Source organism: Oreochromis niloticus, unplaced genomic scaffold, assembly GCF_001858045.2.
Source record: "Oreochromis niloticus isolate F11D_XX unplaced genomic scaffold, O_niloticus_UMD_NMBU tig00001916_pilon, whole genome shotgun sequence".
Taxonomy (NCBI): domain Eukaryota; kingdom Metazoa; phylum Chordata; class Actinopteri; order Cichliformes; family Cichlidae; genus Oreochromis; species Oreochromis niloticus.
The window spans coordinates 1-20,410 of record NW_020327509.1 but is presented as its reverse complement, the minus strand read 5'-3'; the positions used below and the strand labels follow the sequence as shown (position 1 = coordinate 20,410).

Below are 20,410 nucleotides of genomic sequence, written 5' to 3'. Positions count from 1 at the left end.
ATTTTCATATACTGCAGGAAAATCGAAAATAAATATTATAATGCAAATTTGCGAAAAAAAAACCCAGCATATGTATCAAAATAAACTATTTCCAGCAGTGCAATATGAGTCCTAGGCATCCCAGAAACGACACAGAAAGTCATAAAGTCAAACATAACTTTTAAAAACACAAGTATAGGCTCATAAGCCCCTGATGGTAAAAAAAACTACATTTCCGCAAAATGACGTCACTTCCGGTTTCGGGCAGCTCACGGCGGACATGCCATAGTTCGTGCTGATGGAGTAGGAAGTGTTACAAACAGCTGATTGGATCGGCAAAGCGTGTTTCTGGAATATTATGTTTTTGTTGCTGCAAGCGCTTTTTATGCAGTTTTTGCAAAGCTATATGTGGAAGGAAACCGTGACCTAGGACAAGCTGATGGCATAAAATGTAAGTACAACTCCTCCGGTTTCATATGCAAAAAAATTATTGCGCTAGCTTACATGGTTGCAGTGCTACCGGGATTTAAAAACAGTTACGCACAACAGAGCGTGCCCGCTCCTACCGGCTTTAAAGGGTTAACACAGTCGTCTTTGGTGGCATCTTTGCTTCTGGAAATTATACTGGGATAGTTCCTCCCTCCAGCACTCCACGGTCACAGTCAGTTGTTAGCGGGAGTAGCATTCATGTGATCAAAAAATACACCAGTGGGGAATTAGCATCTCTAAACAACAAATCAGAAAGTTTGATTTTGCAGGTTGAAAGATTGATCCAATCACTCTGAAAAGACTTTCTAACAGCTCTTCTCCCTTTTAATGTCTCACAAAAACTGAAAACATCCCTGCTCATCCTAAAATAATATCAATAATTATTTCTGCAGATTTGTGGAGGGGAATTGGAAGCAGGAAATCGCTGCACGTCAGCAGGTGAAAAGAAAAGAGAGGGAGGAAGTTAAGTTGGACATGTGTGTGTGTGTCACAGAGATCACACAGCTGAGGCATGTGGAGGTGTACAACACATAGGTGTTTTGACTGACAGCTTCTAGCTGTAATCACGTGTATGATTGTTTCCACATGTGAAACGGATGTAAAAATGATTGGATGAAAAATCCCCCCGTGGCCGGCAGTCTGAATAAGGCTGTGAAGTCGTGTCAACATGGTTTCAGTTATCCTGCAGGAAAGTAAGACTTTAACTTTTTATTTGATACATCAAGCGTGAAGGTATGCAAGAGGGACTACTTTTACACACATGTAGACTATTGTACTGATGTTTCAAGTATATTTTTTGTCTCTAACCACAAGATCAGATGTTTTCTGATAGTGAGTGAGGGGTTTTTTTCCAGAGAGAGCAAATGTTTTTAATATATTGATCATTCTGAGCCATTTTAGTTCACAATGGAGAGGTCTGATGAAACTAAAATAATAATTTTAGTCAATTTTAGTCCATAGAATAGGCTGGAAAATCATGGGGAGACCTTTGCCTGTTCAAATCTCTTTCTGGTGTGATATCACACCCACATTGTGCCAATGAGTTTAATCAAAGGATGAAAACTAACATTTTGTACCCGAAAACTATTGAGTATGGATGCAGTCATTTTGTAAATGATTCTGAAAAAAAAAAAACCTTTAAAAATACAAGATAAATAATTGGTTCTCTTATATTATTTTTATTTTTTACATACAGAATAATTAGCTAGTTCAGTTACAGAGCCAATGCATAACACCACCCACCTCAAAGTGCTTTATATCATCAGCTAGGCCATACAATACCAGAGAGAAGTCCAAAAATCACTCCCATTTAATAGGAAGAACCATTCAGCAGAACCAAGCTCTTAGGTTAAAGAAAAACATAAAAGAGGAAGAACGATCAACAAAACACAGACTACAGGAGAGAGAGGGCATTGTTAATGACGTGCAGCAGTGGCACATAGACACGTGGAGAAGAAATGCTGTGTCCATCATGGGAAGGCCTCCAACAGACTGATGTAAGATGCATAACTAAGTGATGTTTCAAAAGGAACACTTTAAGGCTAACCTTAAAAATACAGGGGACGTCTGTCTCCTGAATCCAAAGTGTAAATGGTTCTACAAAGGAACCTGAGACTTGAAGGCTCTGCTCGCATTCTACTTTTAGAGGCTCTAGGAACGACAAGCAAGCCTGTAGTCGTTGATCAAAGTGCTCTACTGGGATAATATGGCACAGTGAGATCTGTAAGTTATCATGGCACATGATAATTCAAAACTTTGTATCTCAGGAGAAGATTTTAACATTAGAACCACCTGTGTAATACTGTGTAGCTGACCTACCATAGATGAACACAAGACTTTGACAGTGAATTCTTTCAGGAGGTTGGAGCGTTCATGGATTGTTGTCAGCAGTTTGTGCCGTTAACACAAGGGACACTTCACAGTCACAGTAACAATAAATGCCAGAACCATAGACTGCATATAAAACATGAATGTAGCTTTGGCGTTTGGAAAGTGAAGCCAGTAATTCAGCTTTCAGTATTCCTGATGGCCATGAGGAGGGAACTCATTTGGTTTCGAAAATAATTCTTCTTCTATGGAAGTCTGGAAAACAAAGACTTTGATCCACAACCTCAGGAAACACTTTCCTGATGAATTCGTGGCCAGAGTCACTAGTTTCAAGTCTTATTTAATACAATGTGACTTTCATTGTATAAATTATGTTCTCCTTTGTGTAACTGACAACTTGCAAGCCTTTGAGCGTGTGCCTCAATTAAATAGTGAAATCCACACTCACTTGTCATATCCCAGATTCAACATGTCTAGACTGTCATGGCAAAAGTGCACAGCTTGAGGCTTCATAACAAGTTTTTGCAAACTAATGGATGGACTCACAACAGTGACAGTCTGTGGCATAATGTTGCTTTCTAAAGATATGACCGGTGTTTTGTTTTGGCTTTTTTTTATATATATATTTTTCTCATTTCTCATTTTTTTCTGAATTACAATATATGAGATTATTTTCTTGTTCATCCCATAAGAGCGCTCAGTTTCATAACAAGAAACCGAGGGTTCTTCATGTCTGGTTCAGACATGAAATTAACCAAAACATTGGTCCAACTCATGCATTTGCTGTCATGGTCTGGGTAGTTTTCCACAGCATCAGCTCCTCCCCCCTGGGTGGAGTCTTTGTTGTTCCTCACCTGATGGCAATCATACCGGCAGTATTTATGACCTGCGCACACAACTAGTCTTCGCCAGATTATCTGCCAACTTTAGTCAGTTCTCGGCCTCACGTCTGTTCCTTGGTGAATCATCGTGTGTACTTACCTTATTTCTGTTTTCTCGTCAGCATCTGGAACCCACCTACCAAGCTCTCCTGGATTCCAGTTTTCAGCTGCCGGTAACCTCTCCCTTTTCCAACGGCCAGTCTCTCCTGCCTGCCTCCCTGCATTGCACGCTGTACCCACCTGGGTCTTTGTCTCCTGCCCCCCCTCTCCTCCAAGCAACCTCCACCTGCAAGCACGTAAGGCAGCTCAGTGTAATTATTCTTAGATGCACTCACAGCTCGCTGTTGGATTCCCCTGACTGCTCTCTCCTCTGTTTCAGTGCCCTGGCCAGCCACAGTTTCCCCTGCCCTGTCCCTGCACCCAGTCGTCCCTGTAATCTAGTCGTAGTTCCGTTATGGTCATAGTTTCTCTTACCTCAGACATCTAGTTTACGTTCCTTATTACTAGTCTGAGTTTTCTGTTGATTTCCAAACATTGAGAATAAAAGACCTTTTGTTACACCGCACCTCTCGCCTCCGGTTTTGAAACTGCACTTGAGTCCATCCCATTTCCACGGGCCACTGTGCCATGACATTTGCCACAACAAAGAAGGCAGATGTTGTAAATTCTCCTCAGCATCAACTCCACATGCCATCGTCCCTATTCTTCATCTCATTACTTGGCATATATAATCTCTGGTTGTACTGTGGCTTTTTGGGGCAGGGAGACAGAGTGAACTATAAAGGGTTTTATACAAGCTGAGGAGTGGAGTTAAACTGGAAGGCAGTCTGCATGTTTGTATGGAAACAATTCTTTCACGAGTTGCAATTCTGTTTGAGTCCAGATGTAAAAAGCCACAGGGAGAGAAAGATGCATATCAGTCTTGACACCTAAATCCAGGATGATGCTGCACTTGAAGTGCTATCCTAACCTCACCGAAAAGACTACATTTAGCAAAAGTATTCTCTGTGCATTTCTTTTCCTAAGCAATAATGATTCTGAACAAGCAGGATAGAAATTCTTCCAGTTATATTAAAGGATCCACATACTTTTTGGGGAAGAAAAGTGAGTTAGGTAACTTTAAACTTTGCATATTTGTTGGTGTAAGACAGGCTGGTCTGAGTATTTCAGAAACTGTTGATCTGCTAGGATTTTCCCACACAACCATCTCTGGGGATTAAAAAGAGGAACATATGCAGTGAGCAGCAGTCCTTTGAGTAAAAATGCCTTGTTGATGTCAGAGGAGAATGGCGAGACTGCTTCAAGATAATAGGAAAGCAGAAATAACTCAAATAACCACTCATATCAACCAAGGTGTGTAGAAAGACATCTCTGAATAACACATTGAATCCTGTAGCAGATGGTCTACAACAGCAGACTACATCAGGTCCCACTCCTGTCAACTAAGACAGCACAGACTCACCAAAATTGGAAATTAGAAGACTGGAAAAACAATATGAGCAACATTCAGAAGGTAGGGTCAGAATTTTGCATAAAAAACACGAAAGTGTGTCTCCGTCATGCCTCGTTCAGGCAGTTTTGCTATACTATTGGCTGTAAATTACTTCAGGTGAATGGAATGTCTCTAAATGCTCATCTCAGCCAAAAAGCTAAGGATTTTTTTTAAAACTGTGAATCATGCAAAACCGCTCTGGTAAAATGCAGGAATTGTTTTAAAAAAGGGAAATGAGCATAATAAGTTCCCTTTGACAATATTTTGTCACAAATTATTATGATCCTACTTTAAGTCTAATCTCTGTACTCAAGTAATTACACTAAGTCATGCAAATGTTTTGTGTTTGTTCTTGACAAGGAAGCACGTTTTCTTTCTGGCTGCTTCTCTGTGGTCTGACCAGAAACTAACTCATCCTTATTCTAGAAAGTGAACCACAACATGTGGCAACAGAGCCCACAAACATGCGCTCATTCCTCTTGAGGGGAAACTAGCAACTGAAAAAAACAGAGATAGAAAGAGAGAAAGTCCCAGTGTTCCTCTCCACATCCATTTGTCTTTGGACTACATTCCTACTCCTCTTCCTCAAATGAAATGGTTATCCCTGCAAACAATGAGAAGACTGAGCTGCAGGAGCATCTGCAGCATGTGAAGTGGGACATGAAACAAAAATTGGCTCACAAGGTCGAGGTCAACTTCAGCATCAGCACATTCTTTGAGCCAAGGCGTTGGAGAGAAAGCAGGCGCGAACTGAAAATGGCCCTAGTCTCTTCCTAACATGCTTTTATTTCCCACATACTTCGTGATCAGCAGGCCTCAGTATGTTATCAGGTAATACTGAGACAAACAGCTGCTTACGTGCTGAAATGTGGATGTATTATTTGAGTAAAGCATTACACATGAATCAGAAGAACAATACATTTTGACCAATAGGCTAACAATTAAAGTAAACTCATCAGTATTAAAAATACAGCTGGAAAGGTGAACTGTTCCTACTTTAAGAGCAAGTGCAGGCAGATATGTTGCGAAATGTATTTACCATCATAATTAAATACAAAAAGAAAGAATGTGCAGAAAAAATCTGAACTCTAAACTCACACCTATGATATTAATTTAAAAATCATAGTTGACCTTTTCGAATTATTGTAACAAAAAAAGGAAAAAGTCTTTTCTGTGGCTAAGTCCTCAATTTTCCTTTATTCCTTGTAATGTTGTCAGTCTCCATATGAGTCACGTTGACCATGTGCTGTGTGCTTCATGCTTTGCTCTGGAATGTCAGGTTTCGAATTGCATGTACCCGATATTGCCTTGCCATGCCATGCCAGAGATATAAGATTGTGTGTAACTGTAAAATAAAATGACTATTATTTATTTGCAATAAAATAACATAAACCACACACCAAAGTACACACAGGACTTTTTATTAGTAAGTTACAATGCAGACACATGCACTGCCAAGGACATTTAAAAAAAAAAAATAATACTATGACATTTCATCATGTTTCAGTTAAACAAGTTAAGAATCAAGCAGTTAAGTAAGAAAAGATTTTTTCTGTTTATAACAATTAGAACATGTATGATTGAACACAGAAGAAACATGCACTTTACTGCACTGCAACATAGAAAATTATCCTAAGTGTAGAAAAACATATCATTTTCATTTGACAAACACTTGATGATACAAATGTGTTTGCAGTGACTGACTCACCCGAGTTTCTTCCAGAAGCCACAGGTTAACAGGTTAAAGGATATTTATTGTGTCACACAGCATGTTCTTTGGAAACTGGTTCAGCGCAGCGGTTTGAGAAAATATCACAGGCTGTCTGAGCGAGCAGGGTTTCCTTCATGTCATACCCATACTCCAGAGGCAAGTGCGGTGTTGGTGGTGCATCACGGTGTAGTGTGATGTACCGGGTTGTCAAAACCGGCTGCTGACATGACAGAACACTGCCCTCCTGCACCAGCCCAAAGGCACTTTCCACAAGGGGCTTGTCAGGTCAGGGATCTGGTAATGGACCCACAATGCCTCTGTAGAATCCACTCCTAAAGAAAACATCAATGACAATAATGTAAGGAAGAAGGTTATTATACTGAACAACAACTAAACTAAAAAGTGTGAAACAGTGGTGCATAAGTTAGAGACTGGGATGTATATATGTACATGACTGAGTTAGCCGTCTTCAGAAAGTGTAATGTTGTATGTAAATTAATACCTATTCTGACACATGCATGTATGAACAAATAGCAACATGCATTTGTAACACAGGAAACCAAATTTTACAAATCTAATTACCGTACTCCAGTCTGGGCCATCCTATTTGGTACCGGCTTAGTGAAGATCATAGAGTTGATAGGTCCTGGCTTCACACCCTAACAGAAGACACATTTACTATGGATGGTGTTGCTGTTCATATGTAAACATGGTCTAATTCAAAAACTTTAACCTTATTTAAATTACCACTGTCCGTGGCTTGTGCCATTGCTGTTCAGATTCGGTGCAGCTATGCACAGGGGGACAACCGGCACTCTGAGTTGTGAGTAGTGTGCTGTTTGGAAGAGCAGTGCCACTGTGTGATTGCACATAACAGCACCTGCCACACAGGAGCACTGGCTATGTGTCAGTACCACCGGCGATGAATCCAGAAGCTTAATCTAAGAAGAAAGAACTAAAATTAAAAATGTAACATCATCTTCATGGAAGAGCCGAACAGGAACATAGTTCAGTGTTATGGTTACTGACCCCTACAGGCTTACCCTCCTGAATGCTTAGTGTTTCCTTCTCTCCCTATTAAAACAATTTAACCATCCTTGATAACTGTAATAACTTAGATTGTGTATATTTGCAGTATTAACTTGGTGTAAATTTGTTTCTGATCACCCAAACACATCTGACTAGTCAAATTAGGTGTGATAAAGCAGGGGGACAAGGAAAACATTCAAGTTGATGGGCCTTCAGGAATGAACTTAACTAATGCTTAAATGAACTGAACCCCACTGAACAGGGATTAACAACTTTACACAGCTTCCTGCCTACACTTAGTCTGTGTGGTGCCTCACTCTTCCTCATTGACCTGTAGCACAGGGCTCTCACACCGACTTCCCCTGTCAACCTGTGTTTTTTGGACACTGAATAAAGATACAAGAACCATTAGCATTATTTCTGTACTACTCATGTCAACACGTCTTAAACATATATACTTTACACGTAGCAAGAGTAGCATTGGGTAGTTAACTACCTGCTTAGTTAGCCAACTACCTAACGCTATTATAAAAGTGTCTAACAACAAAAGTGACATTAGTTAAACCTCAACTATAAACACCGTTTAAGGAAACATGTAATGTAGAGAATTGACATCAAATGAAACACATAGCGGAGTAACGTAGTGTTTGCATTTCACGTTAGCTAACATTTCTTTGTCGGTTAATTTACGTTTTCTTCGTAGTTGTGTATATATGATGCAGCATATAACTTAAATCCTTTATCTAACATGCTGACGGGGGTTGTCGTCACTCTGTAAATCCGATGAACATCAGTGATGTTCAAATTTGGGCGCTCTTGTAGGCAGCGAGTGCAAACGCGGAGGTCGGATTATGAATGAGTGGGAGGAGTTGCGCCATTAGAACGAAGATTACATGACGCGTCAAAAGGCTGAGTGCTTTGAAGTTCGGTCGTGCTTTGAAGTGTGGCCGTTAGGTCACGCCTACTGAGGGCATAAATAGAAGTCAAAAACAGCATTAGTTTGTGTTAGTCTGTTCCCTCCAGATTTCACAACGCTTTCTTTCCAAACTCCATATGTTTCAGGTCTTGGACCTGTTCCTGGGCTCCTGCACTCTGATATACATCTCACCCGCTTGTAATTATCCATCACAGCCGGCGTGGAAACCTGGAGGTTCCCTCCAGATTTCACAACGCTTTCTTTCCACTCTCCTTGTGTTTCAGGTCTTGGATCTGTTCCTGGGCTCCTGCACACTGATATCCATCTCACCCGCCTGTAACATCCATCACAGCAGGCGTGGAAACGTGGAGGTTCCCTCCAGATTTCACAACGCTTTCTTTCCAATCTCCTTATGTTTCAGGTCTTGGACCTGTTCCTGGGCTCCTGCACTCTGATATACATCTCACCCGCTTGTAATTATCCATCACAGCCGGCGTGGAAACCTGGAGGTTCCCTCCAGATTTCACAACGCTTTCTTTCCACTCTCCTTGTGTTTCAGGTCTTGGATCTGTTCCTGGGCTCCTGCACACTGATATCCATCTCACCCGCCTGTAAGCATCCATCACAGCAGGCGTGGAAACGTGGAGGTTCCCTCCAGATTTCACAACGCTTTCTTTCCAATCTCCTTATGTTTCAGGTCTTGGATCTGTTCCTGGGCTCCTGCACTCTGATATCCATCTCACCCGCCTGTAAGCATCCATCACAGCTGGCGTGGAAACCTGGAGGTTCCCTCCAGATTTCACAACGCTTTCTTTCCCATCTCCTTGTGTTTCACTTCTTGGATCTGTTCCTGGGCTCCTGCACTCTGATATCCATCTCACCCGCCTGTAAGCATCCATCACAGCTGGCGTGGAAACCTGGAGGTTCCCTCCAGATTTCACAACGCTTTCTTTCCACTCTCCTTGTGTTTCAGGTCTTGGATCTATTCCTGGGCTCCTGCACTCTCATATCCATCTCACCCGCTTGTAAGCATGCATCACAGCAGGCGTGGAATCCTGTAGGTTCCCTCCAGATTTCACAACGCTTTCTTTCCACTCTCCTTATGTTTCAGGTCTTGGACCTGTTACTGGGCTCCTGCACACTGATATCCATCTCACCAGCTTGTAAGCATCCATCACATCAGGCGTGGAAACCTGGAGGTTCCCTCCAGATTTCACAACGGTTTCTTTCCTCTCTCCTTATGTTTCAGGTCGTGGATCTGTTCCTGGGCTCCTGCACTCTGATATCCATCTCACCCGCTTGTAAGCATCCATCACAGCAGGCGTGGAAACCTGGAGGTTCCCTCCAGATTTCACAACGCTTTCTTTCCAATCTCCTTATGTTTCAGGTCTTGGACCTGTTCCTGGGCTCCTGCACTCTGATATCAATCTCACCCGCTTGTAAGCATCCATCACAGCTGGCGTGGAAAGCTGGAGGTTCCCTCCAGATTTCACAACTCTTTCTTTCCACTCTCCTTTGTTTCAGTCTTGGACCTGTTCCTGGGCTCCTGCACTCTGATATCCATCTCACCCGCTTGTAAGCATCCATCACAGCAGGCGTGGAAACCTGTAGGTTGCCTCCAGACTTCACAACGCTTTCTTTCCACTCTCCTTATGTTTCATGTCTTGGACCTGTTCCTGGGCTCCTGCACACTGATATCAATCTCACCCGCTTGTAAGCATCCATCACAGCAGGCGTGGAAACCTGTAGGTTGCCTCCAGATTTCACAACGCTTTCTTTCCACTCTCCTTATGTTTCATGTCTTGGACCTGTTCCTGGGCTCCTGCACACTGATTTCAATCTCACCCGCTTGTAAGCATCCATCACAGCAGGCGTGGAAACCTGTAGTTTGCCTCCAGACTTCACAACGCTTTCTTTCCACTCTCCTTATGTTTCATGTCTTGGACCTGTTCCTGGGCTCCTGCACACTGATATCAATCTCACCCGCTTGTAAGCATCCATCACAGCAGGCGTGGAAACCTGGAGGTTCCCTCCAGATTTCACAACGCTTCCTTTCCAATCTCCTTGTGTTTCAGGTCTTGGACCTGTTCCTGGGCTCCTGCACTCTGATATCCATCTCACCCGCTTGTAAGCATCCATCACAGCTGGCGTGGAAACCTGGAGGTTCCCTCCAGATTTCACAACGCTTTCTTTCCAAACTCCATATGTTTCAGGTCTTGGACCTGTTCCTGGGCTCCTGCACTCTGATATCCATCTCACCCGCTTGTAAGCATCCATCACAGCAGGCGTGAAACCTGGAGGTTCCCTCCAGATTTCACAACGCTTTCTTTCCAATCCTTATGTTTCAGGTCTTGGACCTGTTCCTGGGCTCCTGCACTCTGATATCCATCTCACCCGCTTGTAAGCATCCATCACAGCAGGCGTGGAAACCTGGAGGTTCCCTCCAGATTTCACAACGCTTTCTTTCCACTCTCCTTGTGTTTCAGGTCTTGGATCTGTTCCTGGGCTCTGCACACTGATATCCATCTCACCCGCTGTAAGCATCCATCACAGCGGCGTGGAAACTGGAGGTTCCCTCCAGATTTCACAACGCTTTCTTTCCACTCTCCTTGTGTTTCAGGTCTTGGATCTGTTCCTGGGCTCCTGCACTCTGATATCCATCTCACCCGCTTGTAAGCATCCATCACAGCAGGCTTGGAAACTTGGAGGTTCCTCCAGATTTCACAACGCTTTCTTTCCATCTCCTTATGTTTCAGGTCTTGGACTGTTCCTGGGCTCCTGCACTCTGATATCCATCTCACCCGCTTGTAAGCATCCATCACAGCGGCGTGGAAACCTGGAGGTTCCCTCCAGATTTCACACGCTTTCTTTCCATCTCCTTTGTTTCAGGTCTTGGATCTGTTCCTGGGCTCCTGCACACTGATATCCATCTCACCCGCTTGTAATCATCCATCACAGCCGGCGTGGAAACCTGGAGGTTCCCTCCAGATTTCACAACGCTTTCTTTCCACTCCTATGTTTCAGGTCTTGGACCTGTTCCTGGGCTCCTGCACTCTGATATCCATCTCACCCGCTTGTAAGCATCCATCACAGCAGGCGTGAAACCTGGAGGTTCCCTCCAGATTTCACAACGCTTTCTTTCCAATCTCCTTTGTTTCAGGTCTTGGATCTGTTCCTGGGCTCCTGCACTCTGATATCCATCTCACCTGCTTGTAAGCATCCATCACAGCAGGCGTGAAAACCTGGAGGTTCCCTCCAGATTTCACAACGCTTTCTTTCCAATCTCCTTTGTTTCAGGTCTTGGTCTGTTCCTGGGCTCCTGCACTCTGATATCCATCTCACCCGCTTGTAAGCATCCATCACAGCAGACGTGGAAACCTGTAGGTTGCCTCCAGATTTCACAACACTTTATTTCCCCTCTCCTTATGTTTCAGGTCTTGGATCTGTTCCTGGGTCCTGCACTCTATATCCATCTCACCCGCTTGTAAGCATCCATCACAGCAGGCGTGGAAACCTGAGGTTCCTCCAGATTTCACAAGCTTTCTTTCCATCTCCTTGTGTTTCAGTCTTGGACCTGTTCCGGGTCCTGCACTCTGATATCATCTCACCCGCTTGTAAGCATCCATCACAGCAGCGTGGAAACCTGGAGGTTCCCTCCAGATTTCACAACGCTTTCTTTCCAATCTCCTTGTGTTTCAGGTCTTGGACCTGTTCCGGGGGTCCTGCACTCTGATATCAATCTCACCCGCTTGTAAGCATCCATCACAGCAGGCGTGGAAACCTTGAGGTTCCCTCCAGATTTCACAAAGCTTTGTTTCCAATCTCCTTGTGTTTCAGGTCTTAGATCTGTTCCTGGGCTCCTGCACTCTGGAATCCATCTCACCCGCTTGTAAGCATCCATCACAGCAGGCGTGAAAACCTGGAGGTTCCCTCCAGATTTCACAATGCTTTCTTTCCAATCCCTTGTGTTTCAGGTCTTGGATCTGTTCCTGGGCTGCTGCACACTGATATCCATCTCACCCGCCTGTAAGCATCCATCACAGCTGGCGTGGAAACCTGGAGGTTCCCTCCAGATTTCACAACGCTTTCTTTCCAAACTCCATATGTTTCAGGTCTTGGACCTGTTCCTGGGCTCCTGCACTCTGATATCCATCTCACCCGCTTGTAAGCATCCATCACAGCAGGCGTGAAACCTGGAGGTTCCCTCCAGATTTCACAACGCTTTCTTTCCAAACTCCATATGTTTCAGGTCTTGGACCTGTTCCTGGGCTCCTGCACTCTGATATCCATCTCACCCGCTTGTAGCATCCATCACAGCAGGCGTGAAAACCTGGAGGTTCCCTCCAGATTTCACAATGCTTTCTTTCCAATCCCCTTGTGTTTCAGGTCTTGGCTCTGTTCCTGGGCTGCTGCACACTGATATCCATCTCACCCGCCTGTAAGCATCCATCACAGCTGGCGTGGAAACCTGGAGGTTCCCTCCAGATTTCACAACGCTTTCTTTCCACTCTCCTTGTGTTTCAGGTCTTGGATCTGTTCCTGGGCTCCTGCACACTGATATCCATCTCACCCGCTTGTAAGCATCCATCACAGCAGGCTTGGAAACTTGGAGGTTCCCTCCAGATTTCACAACGCTTTCTTTCCACTCTCCTTGTGTTTCAGGTCTTGGATCTGTTCCTGGGCTCCTGCACTCTGATATCCATCTCACCCGCTTGTAAGCATCCATCACAGCAGGCTTGGAAACTTGGAGGTTCCCTCCAGATTTCACAGCGCTTTCTTTCCAATCTCCTTATGTTTCAGGTCTTGGACCTTTTCCTGGGCTCCTACACTCTGATATCCATCTCACCCGCTTGTAATCATCGATCACAGCCGGCGTGGAAACCTGGAGGTTCCCTCCAGATTTCACAACGCTTTCTTTCCACTCTCCTTGTGTTTCAGGTCTTGGATCTGTTCCTGGGCTCCTGCACACTGATATCCATCTCACCCGCTTGTAATTATCCATCACAGCTGGCGTGGAAACCTGGAGGTTCCCTCCAGATTTCACAACGCTTTCTTTCCAAACTCCATATGTTTCAGGTCTTGGACCTGTTCCTGGGCTCCTGCACTCTGATATCCATCTCACCCGCTTGTAAGCATCCATCACAGCAGGCGTGGAAACCTGGAGGTTCCCTCCAGATTTCACAACGCTTTCTTTCCAATCTCCTTTTGTTTCAGGTCTTGGATCTGTTCCTGGGCTCCTGCACACTGATATCCATCTCACCCGCTTGTAAGCATCCATCACAGCAGGCGTGGAAACCTGGAAGTTCCCTCCAGATTTCAAAACGCTTTGTTTCCAATCTCCTTGTGTTTCAGGTCTAGGACCTGTTCCTGGGCTCCTGCACTCTGATATCCATCTCACCTGCTTGTAAGCATCCATCACAGCAGGCGTGGAAACCTAGAGGTTCCCTCCAGATTTCACAACGCTTTCTTTCCAATCTCCTTATTATTCAGGTCTTGGACCTGTTCGTGGGCTCCTGCACTCTGATATCCATCTCACCCGCTTGTAAGCATCCATCACAGCTGGCGTGGAAACCTGGAGGTTCCCTCCAGATTTCACAACGCTTTCTTTCCACTCTCCTTATGTTTCAGGTCTTGGACCTGTTCCTGGGCTCCTGCACTCTGATATCCATCTCACCCGCTTGTAAGCATCCATCACAGCTGACGTGGAAACCTGGAGGTTCCCTCCAGATTTCACAAAACTTTGTTTCCAATCTCCTTCTGTTTCAGGTCTTGGATCTGTTCCTGGGCTCCTGCACTCTGATATCCATCTCACCCGCTTGTAAGCATCCATCACAGCAGGCGTGGAAACCTGGAGGTTCCCTCCAGATTTCACAACGCTTTGTTTCCACTCTCCTTGTGATTCAGGTCTTGGACCTGTTCCTGGGCTCCTGCACTCTGATATCCATCTCACCCGCTTGTAAGCATCCATCACAGCCGGCGTGGAAACCTCGAGGTTCCCTCCAGATTTCACAACGCTTTCTTTCCAATCCCGTTGTGTTTCAGGTCTTGGACCTGTTCCTGGGCTCCTGCACTCTGATATACATCTCACCCGCTTGTAAGCACCCATCACAGCCGGCGTGGAAACCTGGAGGTTCCCTCCAGATTTCACAACGCTTTGTTTCCACTCTCCTTATGATTCAGGTCTTGGATTTGTTCCTGGGCTCCTGCACTCTGATATCCATCTCACCCGCTTGTAAGCATCCATCACAGCTGGCGTGGAAACCTGGAGGTTCCCTCCAGATTTCACAACGCTTTGTTTCCAATCTCCTTGTGTTTCAGGTCTTGGACCTTTTCCTGGGCTCCTGCACTCTGATATCCATCTCACCCGCTTGTAAGCATCCATCACAGCTGGCGTGGAAACCTGGAGGTTCCCTCCAGATTTCACAACGCTTTCTTTCCAATCTCCTTATGATTCAGGTCTTGGACCTGTTCCTGGGCTCCTGCACTCTGATATCCATCTCACCCGCTTGTAAGCATCCATCACAGCTGACGTGGAAACCTGGAGGTTCCCTCCAGATTTCACAACGCTTTCTTTCCAAACTCCATATGTTTCAGGTCTTGGACCTGTTCCTGGGCTCCTGCACTCTGATATCCATCTCACCCGCTTGTAAGCATCCATCACAGCCGGCGTGGAAACCTCGAGGTTCCCTCCAGATTTCACAACGCTTTCTTTCCAATCTCCTTGTGTTTCAGGTCTTGGATTTGTTCCTGGGCTCCTGCACTCTGATATCCATCTCACCCGCTTGTAAGCATCCATCACAGCCGGCGTGGAAACCTGGAGGTTTCCTCCAGATTTCACAACGCTTTCTTTCCAATCCCGTTGTGTTTCACGTCTTGGACCTCTTCCTGGGCTCCTGCACTCTGATATCCATCTCACCCGCTTGTAAGCATCCATCACAGCTGGCGTGGAAACCTGGAGGTTCCCTCCAGATTTCACAACGCTTTCTTTCCACTCTCCTTGTGTTTCAGGTCTTGGATTTGTTCCTGGGCTCCTGCACTCTGATATCCATCTCACCCGCTTGTAAGTATCTGTTAGAGTGAATTGTTGAATGTTTGTCATTTTTATTCTTACCATTTGTACTTTAACTGTGTGTTGAAAGGAATTCTTTTGTTCTCCCCTCCCCAGATTCTCGAGGTTCTGAGTGGGGGGCTGTAGTGTTTTATCACAGGCAACATCCTTGTGAAGGTCTGTTTGATGTGGTAAAACTTCCTGTCCTTTGTATGGCTTCACTGTGTTATCTAGGGTGAACCATAGATTGGGTGTGGGGAGGTTACCCTCTTTATGACCTAGGATGTTGTTCCTGCTTTATGACCCTTTTGGTCAGCAGCTCTCACACACACACACACACACACACGCACACGCACACACACACGCACTTACAAAACCACAGGCAAGGTACTCTTTGTGTGTATGTATACATCATATGTTAATGACCCTATGCATATTCAAGTAACCGCAATAAAAGGAGTGCTGTGGGGAACCTGGCTGAGAGTCTAATGGAGGTCAAGTAGGTGGAACGACACTTGGCTCCAGGCAGGCCTCCCTCATGCATGAGTAACCCAAAGAACTTTGCCTACTTCGTGTCTTGCTTGCTGTGTTATTACATTGCCTTTAACGTTCCAGCGAATAGGTTTAAGCTACTAACCTATCAGTATCCATCACAGCAGGCGTGGAAACGTGGAGGTTCCCTCCAGATTTCACAACGCTTTCTTTCCAATCCCCTTATGATTCAGGTCTTGGATCTGTTCCTGGGCTCCTGCACTCTGATATCCATCTCACCTGCTTGTAAGCATCCATCACAGCAGGCGTTGAAAACCTGTAGGATCCCTCCAGATTTCACAAAGCTTTCTTTCCACTCTCCTTGTGTTTCAGGTCTTGGAACTGTTCCTGGGCTCCTGCACTCTCATATCCATCTCACCCGCTTGTAAGCATCCATCACAGCTGGCGTGGAAAGCTAGAGGTTCCCTCCAGATTTCACAGCGCTTTCTTTCCACTCTCCTTGTGTTTCAAGTCTTGGATCTGTTCCTGGGCTCCTGCACTCTGATATCCATCTCACCCGCTTGTAAGCATCCATCACAGCTGGCGTGGAAACCTGGAGGTTCCCTCCAGATTTCACAGCGCTTTCTTTCCGCTCTCCTTGTGTTTCAGGTCTTGGATGTGTTCCTGGGCTCCTGCACTCTGATATCCATTTCACCCGCTTGTAATCATCCATCACAGCAGGCGTGGAAAGCTGGAGGTTCCCTCCAGATTTCACAGCGCTTTCTTTCCACTCTCCTTGTGTTTCAAGTCTTGGATCTGTTCCTGGGCTCCTGCACTCTGATATCCATTTCACCCGCTTGTAATCATCCATCACAGCAGGCGTGGAAACCTGGAGGTTCCCTCCAGATTTCACAGCGCTTTCTTTCCACTCTCCTTGTGTTTCAGGTCTTGGATGTGTTCCTGGGCTCCTGCACACTGATATCAATCTCACACGGGGTGTGTCTGACGTGATGTATGAGTGATCGCCGATCATAGGGCGTGTCTCTCACGTGACTTATCAGCCATCGCCGCTCGCCGGGCGTGTCTGTGACGTGACGTATTAGCGATCGCCAATGTCAGGGCGTGACTGTGACATAACTTATCAGCAATCGCCACTCACACAAGGTCTGTCCGACGTGAAGTATGAGCTATCACCGAGCACAGGGCGTGTCTCTGACGTGACTTATCAGCAATCGCTGCTCGCCGGGCGTGTCTGTGACGTGACGTATTAGTGATCGCCAATGTCAGGGCGTGACTGTTTTGTGACTTATCAGCAATCTTCACTCGCAGGCCGTGTTTGTTACGGCCTGTATGAGCAATCGCCATTAGTTGGGCGTGTCTTTGACATAACTTATCAGCAATCGCCGCTCGCCGAGCGTGTCTGTGACGTGACGTATTAGCGATCGCCAATGTCACGGTGTGACTGTGATGTGACTTATCAGCAATCGCTACTCGCAGGCCGTGTTTGTTATGTGACGTATGAGCAATCGCCAATAGCTGGGCGTGTCTTTGACATAACTTATCAGCAATCGCCGCTCGCCGGGCGTGTCTGTGACGTGACGTATTAGCGATCGCCAATGTAAGGGGTTGACTGTTTTGTGACTTATCAGCAATCGCCACTCACACGGGGTTTGTCTGACGTGAAGTATGAGCTATCGCCGAGCACAGGGCGTGTCTCTGACGTGATGTCAAATATCAATACAAGACTCGTCTCTCTGCTGTGATGTCAAATAGCTCACACAGGGTGTGTCTGACGTGAAGTATGAGTGATCGCCGATCACAGGGCGTGTCTTTAACGAGACGTGTTAGCTATCGCCAATGTCAGGACGTGAGTGTTTTGTGACTTATCAGCAATCGCCGCTAGCCTGGCGTGTCTGTGACTTGACTTATTAGAGATCGCTAATGTCAGGGCGTGACTGTGATGTGACATAACTTATCAGCAATCTCCACTCACACGGGGTTTGTCTGACGAGAAGCATGAGCTATCGCCGAGCACAGGGCGTGTCTCTGACGTGATGTCAAATATCAATACAAGACTCGTCTCTCTGCTGTGATGTCAACAATTAATTCCAGACTCGACTCTCTACTGTGATGTCACATATCAATGCCAAACCCGTCTCTCTGCTGTGATGTCAAATAGCTCACACAGGGTGTGTCTGACGTGACTTATCAGCAATCGCCGCTCGCCAGGCTTGTCTGTAACGTGACGTGTTAGCTATCGCCAATGTCAGGACGTGAGTGTTTTGTGAGTTATCAGCAATTGCCGCTCGCCGGGCGTGTCTGTGACGTGACGTATTAACGATCGCCAATGTCAGGGCGTGTCTGTGACATAACTTATCAGCAATTGCTGCTCACACGAGGTCTGTCTGACGTGAAGTATGAGTTATCGCCGATCACAGGGCGTGTCTCTTACGTGACTTATCAGCCATCGCCGCTCGCCGGGCGTGTCTGTGACATGACGTATTAGCGATCGCCAATGTCAGGGCGTAACTGTTTTGTGATTTATCAGCAATCGCCGCTCCCCGGGCGTGTCTGTGACGTGACGTATTAACGATCGCCAATGTCAGGGCGTGACTGTTTTGTGACTTATCAGTAATCGCCGCTCGCAGGCCGTGTTTGTTATGTGACGTATGAGCAATCGCCAGTAGTTGGGCGTGTCTGTGACATAACTTATCAGCAATCGCCACTCACACGGGGTGTGTCTGACGTGAAGTATGAGTGATCGCCCATCACAGGGCGTGTCTCTGACGTGACTTATCAGCAATCGCCGCTCGCCGGGCGTGTCTGTAACGTGACGTATTAGCGATCGCCAATGTCAGGGCGTGACTGTTTTGTGACTTATCAGCAATCGACGCTCGCCGGGCGTGTCTGTGACGTGACGTATTAGCGATCGCCAGTGTAAGGGGTTGACTGTTTTGTGACTTATCAGCAATCGCCGCTCGCAGGCCGTGTTTGTTATGTGACGTATGAGCAATCGCCAATAGTTGGTCATGTCTGTGACATAACTTATCAGCAATCGCCACTCACACGGGGTGTGTCTGACGTGAAGTATGAGTGATCGCCCATCACAGGGCGTGTCTCTGACGTGACTTATCAGCAATCGCCGCTCGCCGGGCGTGTCTGTAACGTGACGTATTAGCGATCGCCAATGTCAGGGCGTGACTGTTTTGTGACTTATCAGCAATCGACGCTCGCCGGGCGTGTCTGTGACGTGACGTATTAGCGATCGCCAGTGTAAGGGGTTGACTGTTTGTGACTTATCAGCAATCGCCGCTCGCCGGGCGTGTCTGTGGCGTGACGTATTAGCGATCGCCAGTGTAAGGGGTTGACTGTTTTGTGACTTATCAGCAATCGACGCTCGCCGGGCGTGTCTGTGGCGTGACGTATTAGCGATCGCCAATGTCACGGCGTGACTGTTTTGTGACTTATCTGCAATCAGCGCTCGCCGGGCATGTCTGTGACGTGACTATTAGCAATCGCCATTTTCAGGGCGTGACTGTGATGTGACCTATCAGCAATCTTCACTCGCAGGCCGTGTTTGTTATGTGACGTATGAGCAATCGCCAATAGTTGGTCATGTCTGTGACATAACTTATCAGCAATCGCCACTCACACGGGGTTTGTCTGACGTGAAGTATGAGCTATCGCCGAGCACAGGGCGTGTCTCTGACGTGATGTCAAATATCAATACAATACTCGTCTCTCTGCTGTGATGTCACATATCAATGGCAAACCTGTCTCTCTGCTGTGATGTCAAATAGCTCACACAGGGTGTGTCTGACGTGAAGTATGAGTGATCGCCGATCACAGGGCGTGTCTCTGACGGTACTTATCAGCAATCGCCGCTCACCGGGCGTGTCTGTGACGTGACGTATTAACGATCGCCAATGTCAGGGCGTGACTGTTTTGTGACTTATCAGCAATCGCCACTCGCAGCCCGTGTTTGTTATGTGACGTATGAGCAATCGCCAGTAGTTGGGCGTGTCCGTGACATAACTTAACAGCAATCGCTGCTCACACGAGGTGTGTCCGACGTGAAGTATGAGTGATCGCCGATCACAGGGCGTGTCTCTGACGTGACGTCCTAGCAATCGCCGCTCGCCGGGCGTGTCTCTGACGTGACGTATTAGCGATCGCCAATGTAAGGGGTTGACTGTTTTGTGACTTATCAGCAATCGCCACTCACACGGGGTTTGTCCGACGTGAAGTATGAGTGATCGCCGATCACAGGGCGTGTCTCTGACGTGACTTCCTAGCAATCGCCGCTCGCTGGGCGTGTCTGTGACGTGACGTATTAGCGATCGCCAATGTCAGGGCGTGACTGTTTTGTGACTTTTCAGCCATCAGCGCTCGCCGGGCGTGTCTGTGACGTATGAGCAATCGCCAATAGCTGGGCGTGTCTTTGACATAACTTATCAGCAATCGCCGCTCGCCGGGCGTGTCTGTAACGTGACGTATTAGCGATCGCCAATGTCAGGGCGTGACTGTTTTGTGACTTATCAGCAATCGACGCTCGCCGGGCGTGTCT

At 46.3% G+C, this 20,410-nt stretch overlaps 2 long non-coding RNA genes across 3 annotated transcripts; one reads left to right on the top strand and one right to left on the bottom strand.

The window, feature by feature from the left end:
- The first annotated feature begins 236 nt into the window (after positions 1-236).
- On the top strand, positions 237-5,793 carry LOC112844883 (uncharacterized). The gene is made up of 3 exons (XR_003217641.1): positions 237-430; positions 861-906; positions 4,573-5,793. It is a non-coding gene; the product is annotated as an uncharacterized LOC112844883 (long non-coding RNA).
- A 280-nt stretch (positions 5,794-6,073) lies between these two features.
- On the bottom strand, positions 6,074-8,064 carry LOC109198458 (uncharacterized). Of its 2 annotated transcripts, XR_002059254.2 has the most exons (4): positions 7,703-8,064; positions 7,127-7,320; positions 6,962-7,038; positions 6,074-6,711 (listed from the first exon to the last, which is right to left on the bottom strand). It is a non-coding gene; the product is annotated as an uncharacterized LOC109198458 (long non-coding RNA). The 2 variants fall into 2 exon arrangements; XR_002059253.2 differs by having other exon boundaries at positions 7,127-8,052.
- Positions 8,065-20,410: the final 12,346 nt, after the last annotated feature.